Below are 13070 nucleotides of genomic sequence, written 5' to 3' on the forward strand. Positions count from 1 at the left end.
GCCCAGGATCTGGCAGCTTTATGTTTGCAATAGTTGCTATGAGAGATTCTATCCTTCAGGCCTTGCGCATTTCGGGATGTTTTGGATAATACATCCAAATAAATTCTAGTGGAAAAAGTACCCCTTTCGCAATTTAAGAAAAGGAGTAAATGTATTTTCGTTTTTAAAGCTCCTTCTTCTGTGCCAGGGGCATCAGCCTCCAGGCAGTCACATAGTTACATAGTTAGTCAGGTTGAAAAAAGACACAAGTCCATCCAGTTCAACCTTAAAAACAATAAATAAATAAAATAAAAAATATCGTACAATCCAATATACCCAATTTTATACCCACAGTTGATCCAGAGGAAGGCAAAAAAACCCAGCAGAGCATGCTCCAATTTGCTACAGCAGGGGAAAAAAATCCTTCCTGATCCCCCAAGAGGCAATCAGATTTTCCCTGGATCAGCTTTACCTATAAATGTTAGTACCCAGTTATATTATGTACATTTAGGAAAGAATCCAGGCCTTTCTTAAAGCAATTTACTGAGCTGGCCAAAACCACCTCTGGCGGGAGTCTATTCCACATTTTCACAGCTCTTACTGTGAAAGTGATGAAATCTCTTTTCCTCTAGACGTAAAGAGTGTCCCCGTGTCCTCTGAGTTGACCGTATAGAGAATAACTCAACACCAAGTTCACTATATGGACTCTTTTTATATTTGAACATGTTGATCATATCCCCCCCCCCCTTATTCTCCTCTTCTCAAGAGTGAATAAATTCAGTTCCTCTAATCTTTCCTCATAGCTGAGCTCCTCCATGCCTCTTATCAGTTTGATTGCCCTTCTCTGCACTTTTTCCAGTTCCCTGATTATCCTTTTTGAGAACTGGTGCCCAAAACTGAACTGCATATTCCAGGTGAGGTCTTACTAATGATTTGAACAGGGGCAAAATTATATCTCTCTCTCTAGAGTCCATACCTCTCTTAATACAAGAAAGGACTTTGCTCGCTTTGGAAACCGCAGCTTGGCATTGCATGCTATTATTGAGCTCATGATCTACCAAAACCCCCAGATCCTTCTCCACCACGGATTCCCCCAGTTGTATGATGCATGCATATTCTTAGCCCCCAAGTGCATAACTTTACATTTCTCAACATCAAACCTCATCTGCCACATGGTCGCCCAATTAGACAGTGCATTGAGGTCGGCTTGTAAATTGGAGACATCCTGTAAGGACGTTATTCCCCTGCATAGCTTGGTGTCATCTGCAAAGACAGAAACGTTACTTCCGCCGCCAGGTTCAAAGGGTAATCCTCAGGGTTAACCCCAGGGACAATAGAGGTCTTGGGGGAGAAAACCTACAAGATACTGAGGCCTCCTTATGAGGCCCCCGCTCGCTCAATAGGGGGAATTCTTCTGCAGTTCTCAAGGATCTGGCAGGAAGAGTGTCAAGATGAATGGGGGACTTCCTCAATAGCTCCAAGGTACAAACTGGAGTTCCCAGAGTTCCTGTCTCCTCATTTTCTCAGATAAAACGTTCCTAAGGATCCAGAGAAAAAGAAAGTCTTTCTCTCAAGCATTGGACCATCTTTTGACAAAAAGTGATCATGAGCAGAGGTTGGGGTTTGGTTAAATCCAAATGGACATTCTGGATCTCAAAAATCTAATTTCAGTTCCTGAATATAACCACTCTTTTTTCGCATGGAGTCAATGCAATCAGTTATCTCCATCCTACAAGGAGGAGAACTGGCGTCAATCGACGTCAAAGATGCATACCTCCATATGCCTATTTCCTCGCTCACTAGTAATATCTACTTTTCAAAGTGGAAAATCTTCATTTTCAGTGTGTAGCTCTGCTTTCCGGTCTAGCTACTGCACCTTGAGTGTTTACAAAGGTTCTGGCCCCTCTTCTAGCCAGATTAAGGGCCCAAGGTATAACGATTATGGTTTACCTGGACGATCTGTTCTTGATAGTTCAGTCGGTAACCCGCTTAGACCAAAGTATAGTCACCACATTCAACTACCTTGAATATCTAGGTCGGTTTCTCAGCCTAGGAGAAATCTTCTTTAAAACCATGAAAAGGGCTAAGATATTTGGGTCTGATCATAGGTACACCCAGAAGAGGGTATTCTTGCCCCAGGCAAAGATCAGCGCCACAAAGGAACTGATTGAGGTGGTCGAAGCAAGATGAATTCTTCTATTCAACTTTGCATGAGGTTGTTGGGAAAGCTGGTGGCTTCATTCGAGGTCGTTCCTTATGCTCAGTTTCATTTGAGACTGCTGCAAAACATTATCCTATCGGCTTGGAACAAAGAGTTCAAGCTTTAGATTCCCAATGTGTCTGACTCCAAAGCCTATGGCCACATCACCCTGAAAGCGCCCGATCTCGTCTGATCTTGGAGGCTAAGCAGGGTCGGGCCTAGTTAGCACCTAGATGGACCGCCTGGAAATGCCAGGTACTGCAGGCTGGGTACGCCGGCGCCTCAGTATATAGTTAATATCCAAAAATCTGCAAAGGGGAAAATCCTTCCTTCATTACCACGGAAGTGGCCCAGATCAGAAATGACCTTGCCCATTATCATTCCAGAAATTCAGGCAGAGTTCTGAGGGTCTGAACGTTCAGTTTACGGTATTTTCCTGCTAGGATTAAATCCGACTATGCCACAGCAATGGCCTATATTAATCACCAAGGGGGCACAAGAAGTTGTGTGGCCCAGAGAAAGGTGAATCATATCCTATCTTGGGCAGAAAACAATGTACTTTGCCTATCGGTGATCTTCATTCTAGGAATAGATCTGTTTACCTCCAGGTTCAAAAAAGAAATCGACAACTTTGTGTCAAAAACAAAGGATCCACTAGGATGCGGAACAGATGCCTTGCTATTCCCGTAGAATCGATTCTCACGGATTTATGCATTCCCTCCTATTCTGCCTGCGTCCACAACTTCTTCACAGGATCAAGCAGGAAGGGAAGTCGGTGATTCTGGTGGCCGCCAGCAGGGCCCAGGAAATCTTGGTATGCAGGGATCGTAAAGATGACAGTAGGGGACCCATGGACCCTACCGCCACAGCCAGACTTTCTTTCGCAAGGTCCGGTATTCCATCCTACTTTACAAACGCTAAATTTAATGGTTTGGCTATTGAGACCCACACTCTGAAGAAATGTGGGCTGTCAGGTTCAGTGGTTTCTATCTTGGTTAATGCAAGGGAGCCAACCTCCATAATTCTGTATTATGGAATCTGGGAAGTATATGTCTCCTGGTGTGAAACCAGGGGTTGCACCCCAGGAAATAGGTCAAAGGTAGAATCCTTGACCTTCTGCAGATGGGGCGAGAAATAAAGCTGGCCTTGCCTTATTGGTATTATTTCAACGACCACTTGCTTTGCTTTCTTTGGTTCGTAACTTTATTCAGGGGGTAACACGGCTTAATCCCCGGTTAGGTCACCCCTGAACCCTTGGGGCTTGAATTTAGTTTGGCGGCATTACAAAACAGCCTTTTTTTTAGTAATCGTTCTAGCTTATGGTTTAAAGAGGTAGTTTCTACCCTCTCAAATCAAAACGCACTGCTCTAGTGCTTTGTGGGCAGTGCATCACCAAGCCTCCATGGCTCAAATCTGCAAGGCCGCAACTTGGTCTTCAATCCATTTACCAGATTCTATCAGGTGGATGTAAAAAGACATGAGGATGTCGCCTTTGGGCGCAGTGTACTGCAGGCAGCAGTATATGTCCTCTGATCTCATGGTGCCCTACTTTTGTTGTGTCTCCCTCCCCTCAGTTGGCATTGCTCTGGGCCATCCCACATAGTAATTACTATGGCTCTGTGTCCCATGATGTACGATTAAAGAAAATAGGATTTTTATAACAGCTTACCTGTAAAATCCTTTTCTTTTGAAGTACATCACGGGACACAGAGGTCCCGCCCCTCTTTCTAGTATACAGGTGTATTGCTTTGCTACAAAACTGAGATGCTCCTGGTATGGGAGGGGTTATATAGGGAGGCAACTTCCTGTTTAGGGTGTGCTAGTGTCCAGCACCTGAAGGTGGACTATAACCCACATAGTAATTACTATGGCTCTGTGTCCCGTGATGTACTTCAAAAGAAAAGGATTTCACAGGTAAGCTGTTATAAAAATCCTATTTTTGCCAAGAGGAATGGGCAGCTTTACCATCTGAGAAGATAAAGAGCCTCATCCACAAATACCACAGAAGACTTCAAGCTGTCATTGATGTTAAAGGGGGCAATACACGGTATTAAGAACTGGGGTATGTAAACTTTTGATCAGGGTCATTTGGGTAGTTTCTGTTGCCATTATGATTTAAAAAACACTGAGTAAACACAGTTGATTGATAATAAATGGCTTCAGCCAAACACTAACCATGAGTGAAAGTTTTTGTGTTATCCATATTCTCCGAAAAATGGCCAAGAAATCATAAATCCTGCCAGGGTATGTAAACTTATGAGCACAACTGTATATGCAGTGGTAAATATAAATAACCAACTATATGGTTAGGGAGCAAAATCTCTAATGCGCTCTAAAAATAACAGACAGAAGAGATATGTACCGTATATACTATTAGAGGTTGAATCTGGTAAATATCATCAGACTTCGAGATCAAATTTTTTATATAAAGGAAAAAAAATTAACCACTTCAGCCCCCGAAGAATTTACCCCCTTCCTGACCAGAGCACTTTTTGCGATTTGGCACTGCGTCGCTTTAAAGTGGAGTTCCACCCCAAAAAAAAAAAAATTAGTAATGTGCTTAAAAAAAATAAAAAAAAAAACATTTGGAGAAAATTTTTTTTTTTTTTTTACTCCCCTCTAAATGGCTGTTGCTAGGGGGTCCCTCGTAGTCTGCCTCCTTCGGTGCCTGGGCTGGTGACATCACTTCCCTCGGCGCAGGAAGGGAGATCGCCTCTCCACCCTCCCTCTTGTCAATCATCTGGGACATGTGACTGGCCCCCAGATGATTACGGGGTGAGTGACGGCGTGCGGCTCGCGCATGCGTAGTGGGTGCCCGGCTGGGAAGCTTCGATCCCCCGCATATCCCCCAAAAATATATAATATTATTTTTTTTTTCCCTCAGTTTAGACCGATATGTATTCTTCTACATATTTTTGGTAAAAAAATCGCAATAAGCATATATTGATTGGTTTGCGCAAAAGTTATAGCGTCTACAAAATAGGGGATAGTTTTATAGCGTTTTTATTATTATTATTATTTTTACTAGTAATGGTGGCGATCTGCGATTTTTATTGTGACTGCGACATTATGGCGGACACATCGGACAATTTTGACACATTTTTGGAACCATTGGCATTAATACAGCGATCAGTGCGATTAAAAATGCATTAATTACTGTAAAAATGTCACTGGCAGTGAAGGGGTTAACACTAGGGGGCGGTGAAGGGGTTAACTGTGTTCCCTGGGAGGTGATTCTAACTGAAGGGGAAGGGACTAACTACATGAAGTGACAGATCGTGGTTCCTAGCTAATAGGAACACATGATCTGTCAGAACAGAACAGGGAAGTGTATGTCTACACACACTCGTCCCTGTTCTGTGTCTCATGGTCACGATCGCTCGTGGCCAGCGGTCATCGCGAACATCGGCCACGAGCATCGGCACCCCCAGCGGGCGCGTCACCTACTATCCGGACCCCGCGAGATCACGTACAGTAACGTGATTTCGCGCAGGGGAGCAAAACTGCAGCGGCTGGTCCGGAAGCGGTTAAAGTTTTGTCGATTTTCAGACAGAACTGTACTATATTATGTATGGCAGACTCCCTTGTCATAGGCATATGGCTTGATAAAAGCTACCTGCGGCTGCTTTCACTTATGCTGGCCATACAAAAACAATGTCTTCCTCCAAAAAAAATTTCATTTTAAGAACGTTTGTTCGATTTTCTAACCGTTAGTGGGATTAAATCAACGTTCGTTTTCAACCACAATGACAGGAAAATTCGAAGGAGCAGAATAAAAAACTTCTTAGTCAAAGGAATTTTCAGACAGTGTATGTAGTTTTCGTTCAGAAATTACCGTATTTATCGGCGTATAACACGCACAGGCGTATAACACGCACATTCATTTTAAGAGGGAAGTTTCAGGAAAAAAAATTTAATTTTTAATAAGGAACTTTGAAGCAAAATAAGGGTCAGTGCCCATCTGCGGCCTCACCATTGTCATCAATGAAGCCTGATCAATGCCCATCTGCAGCCTCACATGTGCCATCAATGCAGCCTCATCAGTCCACATCAATGCAGCCTCACCATTGCCATCAGTGCAGCCTGATCGATGCCCATCTGCAGCCCAGAGGGGACAGGGAGGGGGGCAGGATGAGCGCTGTCAGATTACATACAGTGAGAATGTCCTATGATAGACAGAACAGTGGTCCAAAGGCGGCCCAAGAGACGGAACTTACAGGTGCCGCCAAGTAAACAGGAGATTCTTGCTGTATGTAATCTGATGGTGCTCGCCCTGCCCCCCCCCCCTCCCTGTCCCCTTTGAGGCAGCTAAAATTGAAGTATTGGTGTATAACACGCACGCGCTATTTGCACCCGATTTTCATGGTGAAAAAGTGAGTGTTATACGCCAATAAATACAGTACATTGATTAAAAACTGAATGTTAAAAGCAAGTGAAATATTCAAATGACATTCTTTCATTTAATGAATGTACAAAGATTTTTCGTATGAATATTCTTGTCCGAAAATCGATACGCTTATGGCCAGCATAAGGCTCGGTTCACACCTATGCAGTTTGCTTTTGATCCATTTCTGCAGTGCTTTTTGCTGTGCGTTTTTTGTGTTTTTGCACAAGCGATTTGCGTTTTTAATTTTTATGCTTTTTTTTTTTTGGCCAATTTGTTGCGCAGAATAAAAAACGCAAATTGCGGCAAAACGCACTACATGCTTTACTGCAGCTTTTCCATCAAAGTCCATTGAACCAAAAAAGCAAAATCTTTCCGTAGATATAAATAAATAATGCATTCTGTATGCAGTCCAACTAATCGGCTGACCGATTAATCGATTATGAAAATAGTTGACAACTATTTTCATAATCGCTTGTCGATTAGTTGTTTCGGCCATAGTGAGCACAATTCCAATTTAAGGTGGAGTTGTAACACTTGGTCATTAAATCTTGAGTTGCACAGAAGTGATTTTAATGGAAAAGGCTTTAATTGACGAAATTGGATTTTGAAAAGTTCATATTATTGAAGAACTTTTTTTGGCACATGTGATAAAATATTTGAAGGACTTGTGGAACACTTTTAGCACATTTTTAATTTATATAAGATTTTTTTGTTTGTTTTGGTACGGTAGTATAATATGACGCAAAAATATTTTTTTGATTGATATTTTGTTTATGATATGTTCATATGATATTTATATATTTATTTGTTATGTTTATTTATGATTGCTGCACTATATAGCTTCACACTCCCGATACTCAGTAAAAATTTGTAAATTAAAGAGATAAGTCCAGAAGGTGGTGCCTTGAAATTGAACCCATAGTAAGCCAGCACAATTTTAAAATAAATCTATATTAAATGTCCCTGCAATAGAAAAGTGTTTATGTTCGCCTCTCTGGTGGCTTGTATATCATACCTTCATTCTGCTATAGTGCAGCTGCCTCTGTAAGCCCTTTTTGGCATTCAACACTTTTGGTTTTATCTCCTGACCCCTTTGTCACTACAGGACTTCGCATTGGCATAGTGGACAGAGGATGGACCACAGGTATAAAAATATCCAAAAATTGTCAAGCGCCAGAGAGACTTACAGAGGCTGCAGGACTGAAGTGAATGGAAGGTAGGAGAGCGGGAGCACCAAAGAGGTGACTATTAACCAATTACCATCTGGGCCATTGTAAAATGATGCCCGAGTGGGAGCCTTATTGTTCTGGGTAGACTTCATATAACATCCTTCCTAGAACGCTCCTCCCACGGGCCGCGCTCACACAGCAGAGGACTGATCAGTGTACCGGCCAGCTGCCTGTACCATGTGTTCACTGTGACCAATCACAGATCACATGACAATTGAATCAAGGCTGTTCATTGTGTACAATTGTGTTGCTAGCTGCGATTGGTCACAATGATCACGGTACAGACAGGGCTAATCACAGCCTATCTGTACCATGTGATTAGCTGTGGCCAGTCAGTAAAAATTCACTGCTCTAAGCAATCATAGTGTGTAAAAAAATTAAATAAAAAACAGTAAAAAAAGTACAGTGTTACTATGGCAACACTGTATATTGCTCTGGTCACAGTCTGCCAACAAAATTGTAAAAAAATAATACGATTTAAAAACTTTTTTTTACATACGGTCACCAGTCAGTGTCACTGATCACTGCCACACCAGTTATATGATGACGCTATACTGCACTGGTGACAGTATGTAAAAAAGCAAACATTTAAAAAAAATAACTTTTTTTTTTTTTTTAATTTCTTAATTTTGCAAAAAATTTGGACAAAAAAATTACCACTTCAAAAACCACGCCATTTCTCTTACTAAATATCTTGGACTGTCTACTTTCCAGAAATTTCCAGATACAGGCAGTCCCCGGGTTAAAACAAGTTAGGGTCTGAAGGTTTGTTCTTAAGTTGAATTTGTTTGTAAGTTGGAACAGGTACATTTTTTTTAAGTGTTGCTTCAGCCCAAAAAATGTTTTTTAATTGTTTTTTTGGATATCATAGGGAAGGGTTATCGCCCCTGTAACATTTGTTTTGCTGTCTGTGCCCCTGTTCAGAAGACTTCACCTCACTTTCTGTCCCTATAACAATTGGATTTTGAAAATTTTGGGTTGTTGTGCAACCAAGGATTGCTTATAAAGCTTCAGTGGAGACATCTTTTTCCCATGATAACGCTTACAGGAGTAAATTTCCCTTCCTAGGGATAGATTTCCTCTCACTTCCTGATGTCTCCCTCCCCCTCACAGAGTCATTTGTAAGTCGAATGTTTGTAACCTAGGGACTGTCTGTATTTGTACTGTTCTGGCATTCATTCAAGAAATTAGTTAAGCCATCAGTACATCTGGATTTATCTATCTATCTATCTATCTATCTATCTATCTATCTATCTATCTATCTATCTATCTATCTATCTATCTATCTATCTATCTATCTATCTATCTATCATAGTTTGTGGATTCTATAACTTTCCTACAGATTAAATAAAACACAAATTTGGGTTATTTTCACCAAAGAAATGTAGCAAAATACATTCTGGTTTAACCACTTGCCGACCGCCCGCCATCGTTATATGTCGGCTGTTTGAAGAGGAATATAGTTGTTATGGCAGCAGCTAGCTACCATAACCCTGGTATCCTCTTCAAGAGTGGGCGGTCGGCTTTCAGATAAAAGTGGTCTCTGCGGCGGATTCAGCGCGAGATCACTTTTATTGGTGGTGGGAGAGGGCCCCCATCCTCCTGCCACACTTCGGTGCCCTCCGCTGCTTTCAGTGGCGGAGGCGATCGGATCCTTCTCCGTGTGTGGCATGGGTGGAAGCGATGTCAAAACGTCACTTCCGCCCATAGCTCTTAAAGGGACTTTAAATTTTCAAAAGACATTTTTTTAATTTATTTTTTTTGTTTTTATTGCTTTTTAGTGAAAATATGAGATCTGAGGTCTTTTTGACCCCAGATCTCATATTTAAGAGGTCCTGCCATGCTTTTATTCTATTACAAGGGATGTTTACAATTCTTGTAATAGGAATAACCGTGACACAATTTTTATTTATTTTTTTAAAAGAACAGTGTAAAAATTAAAAAAAAAAAAAAATATATATATATATTTTTCTTAAATGCACCCTAAAGATGGGCTGTCCACCTCTGTCAGCTAACGGTGTTCAAACCACACATGTGAGGTATCACCACAATCATTAGAGCGAGAGCAATAATTCCAGCCCTAGAACTCCTCTGTAACTCAAAACATGCAACCTGTAGAATATTTTTAAACGTCGCCTATGGAGCAATTTTGAATCGTGGCATGTTGGGTATCAATTTACTCGGTGTAGCATCTTTCACAATATTAAAAAAGATTGGGCTAACTTTACTGTTGTCTTATTTTTTAATTCAAAAAAGTGTATTTTTTCCAAAAAAAGTGTGCTTGTAAGACCACTGCGCAAAAACGGTGTGACAGAAAGTCGCCATTTTATTCTCTAGGGTGTTCGAAAAAAATATTTATATAATGTTTGGGGGTTCAAAGTAATTTTCTAGCAAAAAAAAAAACTGTTTTATACCAGTAAACACCAAATCTCAAAACAAGGCTCTGTCCTTAAGTGGTTAAATTGATGAAGATTATTTCCAAAATTTTATAATAGAAACAAAGAAAAGCGCTTTTTTTTTTCCCCCCACAATTTTCTGCCTTTTTTTGTGTATTTAACAAAAAATAAAAACCCCAGTGGTGATTTAATACTGCTGAAAGAAAGTTCTGTTTGTGTGAAAAAAATGATAACAATTTCATATGGGTACAGTGCTGCATGACTGCCCAATTGTCATTCATAGTGTGACAGCGCTGAAAGCCAAAAATTGGCCTGGGCAGGAAGGGATCTTCTATTGATTAAATCTTTTCATTTGATTTTTTAGCAAAGGGCATCCCATAGGGACCCCCAAGTCACCAGAATTAGTATCCCCATTGGAAGATTTCCCCTCTATTACTATTCCAAAACTAAAAAAAAAATGTTTTCCTTTAGTTATACTTGGGCTTGCAAGATTGGGGTTGTGGTGGCTTAGACGACCCCTGTTGCTCAGCTGTAAAGAACACACAGGGTGGAGATTTTACACTAAAGATGCTTTCACACTGAGGCGTTGGGGGCGTCGGCGGTAAAGCGCCACTATTTTTAGCAGCACTTTACCGTCGTTTTAGCGGCGCTATTCAGCCGCTAGCGGGGCGCTTTTAACCCCCGCTAGTGGCCAAAAAAATTTTAAAATGGCCAGCAAAGTGCAGCTGCAGGGGCGCTTTGCCGGTGGTTCGGCGGTGCTGCCCATTGCAAAGATGCTGCTTACAGGACTTTTTTTTACCATCCTGCAAGCACACCGCTCCAGTGTGAAAGCACTCAGGCTTTCACACTGGAGTGAAAGGAGAGGCTCTTTATGACTCAGTTAAATTGATGATAGGCAACTCCTATCCTCATATTGATTAGTGGTTCCAAATGAATAATAACTACTGCAGTAGGGAACAGACACAAAAGATACGCTCAGCATCTTTCCAAATAACTGTTCTGCTTTATTATGACGCAATTGAAGGTTTTTATGCACATGATTACGTAGGTATCACATTAATATTACAATTGTACGTTTATGGTAACAAGGGGAGTTACATAGGCAGGCTTATTCTAATCAGGACTCGAAAGAATGTAAACATTTACTGAAAACATTATTAGTGCTGTTGCACAGTGAGGGCAATGTGCAATACATACAAAATACAATACAATTATATACAGAACTTACAAATTTCCATTACAGTCTCCCCTCTTTTGATCAATATTTTGATCACTAACCATACCTGCTATCACCTTTAACCTGGAACCTCCACACGCTTAGGTAGAGGTAGTCCTGGCCAAAGAGGCAAAAAACTCCATTGTGGAGAAAATAATAGCTGAGCAACTTTTTCATTACCAAATGACTTTTCATTGTGAAAAACAAATGATTGATAAGACATATTTACAGAGTACTGGCTGTACACTCCTGTGGCCAGAATGGCCTTCTAGCTTAATTGTGAGCATGCTGACTTATCAGCATATGTAAACACAGACAATTCTACATAAAATGGAAGACGTACAAAAGACAAAATATGACTTCAACATGGCTAAACTACTTTTCAAATATATATATCCCTTACAATTAAAGTAATTTAATCAAAAAGTACCCTAGACTGTGATCACAAGAGGGAAACAAATCAAACACAGAGATTTCTTTAATTTAGTCATTTTTGCAGTGTCTGGTGTGGATCCAGGTGACTTTTCCTTCAAGTTTTGCAAAAACTGTACATGAAATAGATGCTGTATTGAGTCTCCAAACATTTCCTTATATATAAATGTCTCTTAACAATCCACAAGTCACCTGGCTTTAGTTTTAGATCCTTCCAAACTTTTAGGATCTGGAATTGGGGAGAAAACACATAAATGAGTTTGTCAAAAAACCTTAAAAGATCAGCAACTTTCTCTGTGAGATCCGAATGGAGGACTTCAGCTGCTGAGACAAAATATAAGCAAGCGAGTAACACACTCCCAACCCAAATCCCATAGGGAGAGAGTCCAACATCCCCCTTAGGGGCTTCATAAAATATAAGAAAACATTCAGGCAAAAGTTTTCTAGTTTCTTACTCTACTTTGTCCGCTACATTGTAGACAGTAAGGGGTGTAAAAATAAAACCTCAAAACTTCTAGTAAGGACTCTCCTATAAAAAAAATGATTTCCTCTGTTACTCTCTGTAGATTCTGCACTCTGTACTTACAAACTACTTCTGATAACACTTTTTACTGTGGCCTTTGCAGTAGCATTTGCCACTGGACATCCAAAAAACATGTCCATACAGACAAAATGCATACTCGTAAGATCCTGACTTGGGCATCTGGATATATCTTTTTTGTAATCTCTGGAAGGGATGTTCAGCTTTTGGTAACACCTTTGGTAACAGGTAAAACAAGAAGTGGTATGTTATAAAAACAACTGTGGAGAACCCTGGCTCTATCCCACGCTCATTTACTAAGGCAGCCATAACTGCTTGTGACTGATGACACGGTCCATGTGTCAAGCTGGAGGGAAAAGAGTGGCTGGCAGACATAAATGATCACCTTTTCCAAAGTCCTGTTTCATAAGAAGTTGCCCCCTGTGGACCACTTGTTCTTCTCGTTCTGGGGTCCTTAAAGTTGAATTATTAATCCCAGCTATACTGGGCCAGAACTAGGGTGGAATCTGTGAGTTGCACAGACCCATCAAGTGTCCGGGGCTGTAAATGCAGCATCCTTAGTCACCTGGTCTGCTTCCATGTGTGAAAGTTAAAATGGCTACCTCAGCAAGAACCTGGAAGGCTAAAAACAGCCGATCAAATTAACTTGGCATGCTTGGTTGGTTTACCTGCCGAAGTAAAAACAAACTT

At 40.9% G+C, this 13070-nt stretch overlaps 1 protein-coding gene across 4 annotated transcripts in view; it reads left to right on the forward strand.

Annotated features, from left to right (window-relative positions):
- Nucleotides 1-13070, forward strand: part of LOC141102707 (uncharacterized) — an 86717-nt gene that overhangs the window by 24037 nt on the left and 49610 nt on the right. For 2 of the 4 annotated variants that reach the window (XM_073591660.1, XM_073591643.1), the window contains one exon: nucleotides 7672-7782. The exons of 1 other annotated variant lie outside the window; for it this stretch is intronic. The gene's annotated coding sequence lies outside the window, so the exon portion shown is untranslated. Of the gene's footprint in view, nucleotides 1-7671; nucleotides 7808-13070 lie in introns of all 4 variants that reach the window. One more of the 4 variants, XM_073591652.1, reaches the window with a different exon arrangement.

This window comes from Aquarana catesbeiana, linkage group LG01 (genome assembly GCF_042186555.1).
Source record: "Aquarana catesbeiana isolate 2022-GZ linkage group LG01, ASM4218655v1, whole genome shotgun sequence".
In the NCBI taxonomy this organism is placed as follows: domain Eukaryota; kingdom Metazoa; phylum Chordata; class Amphibia; order Anura; family Ranidae; genus Aquarana; species Aquarana catesbeiana.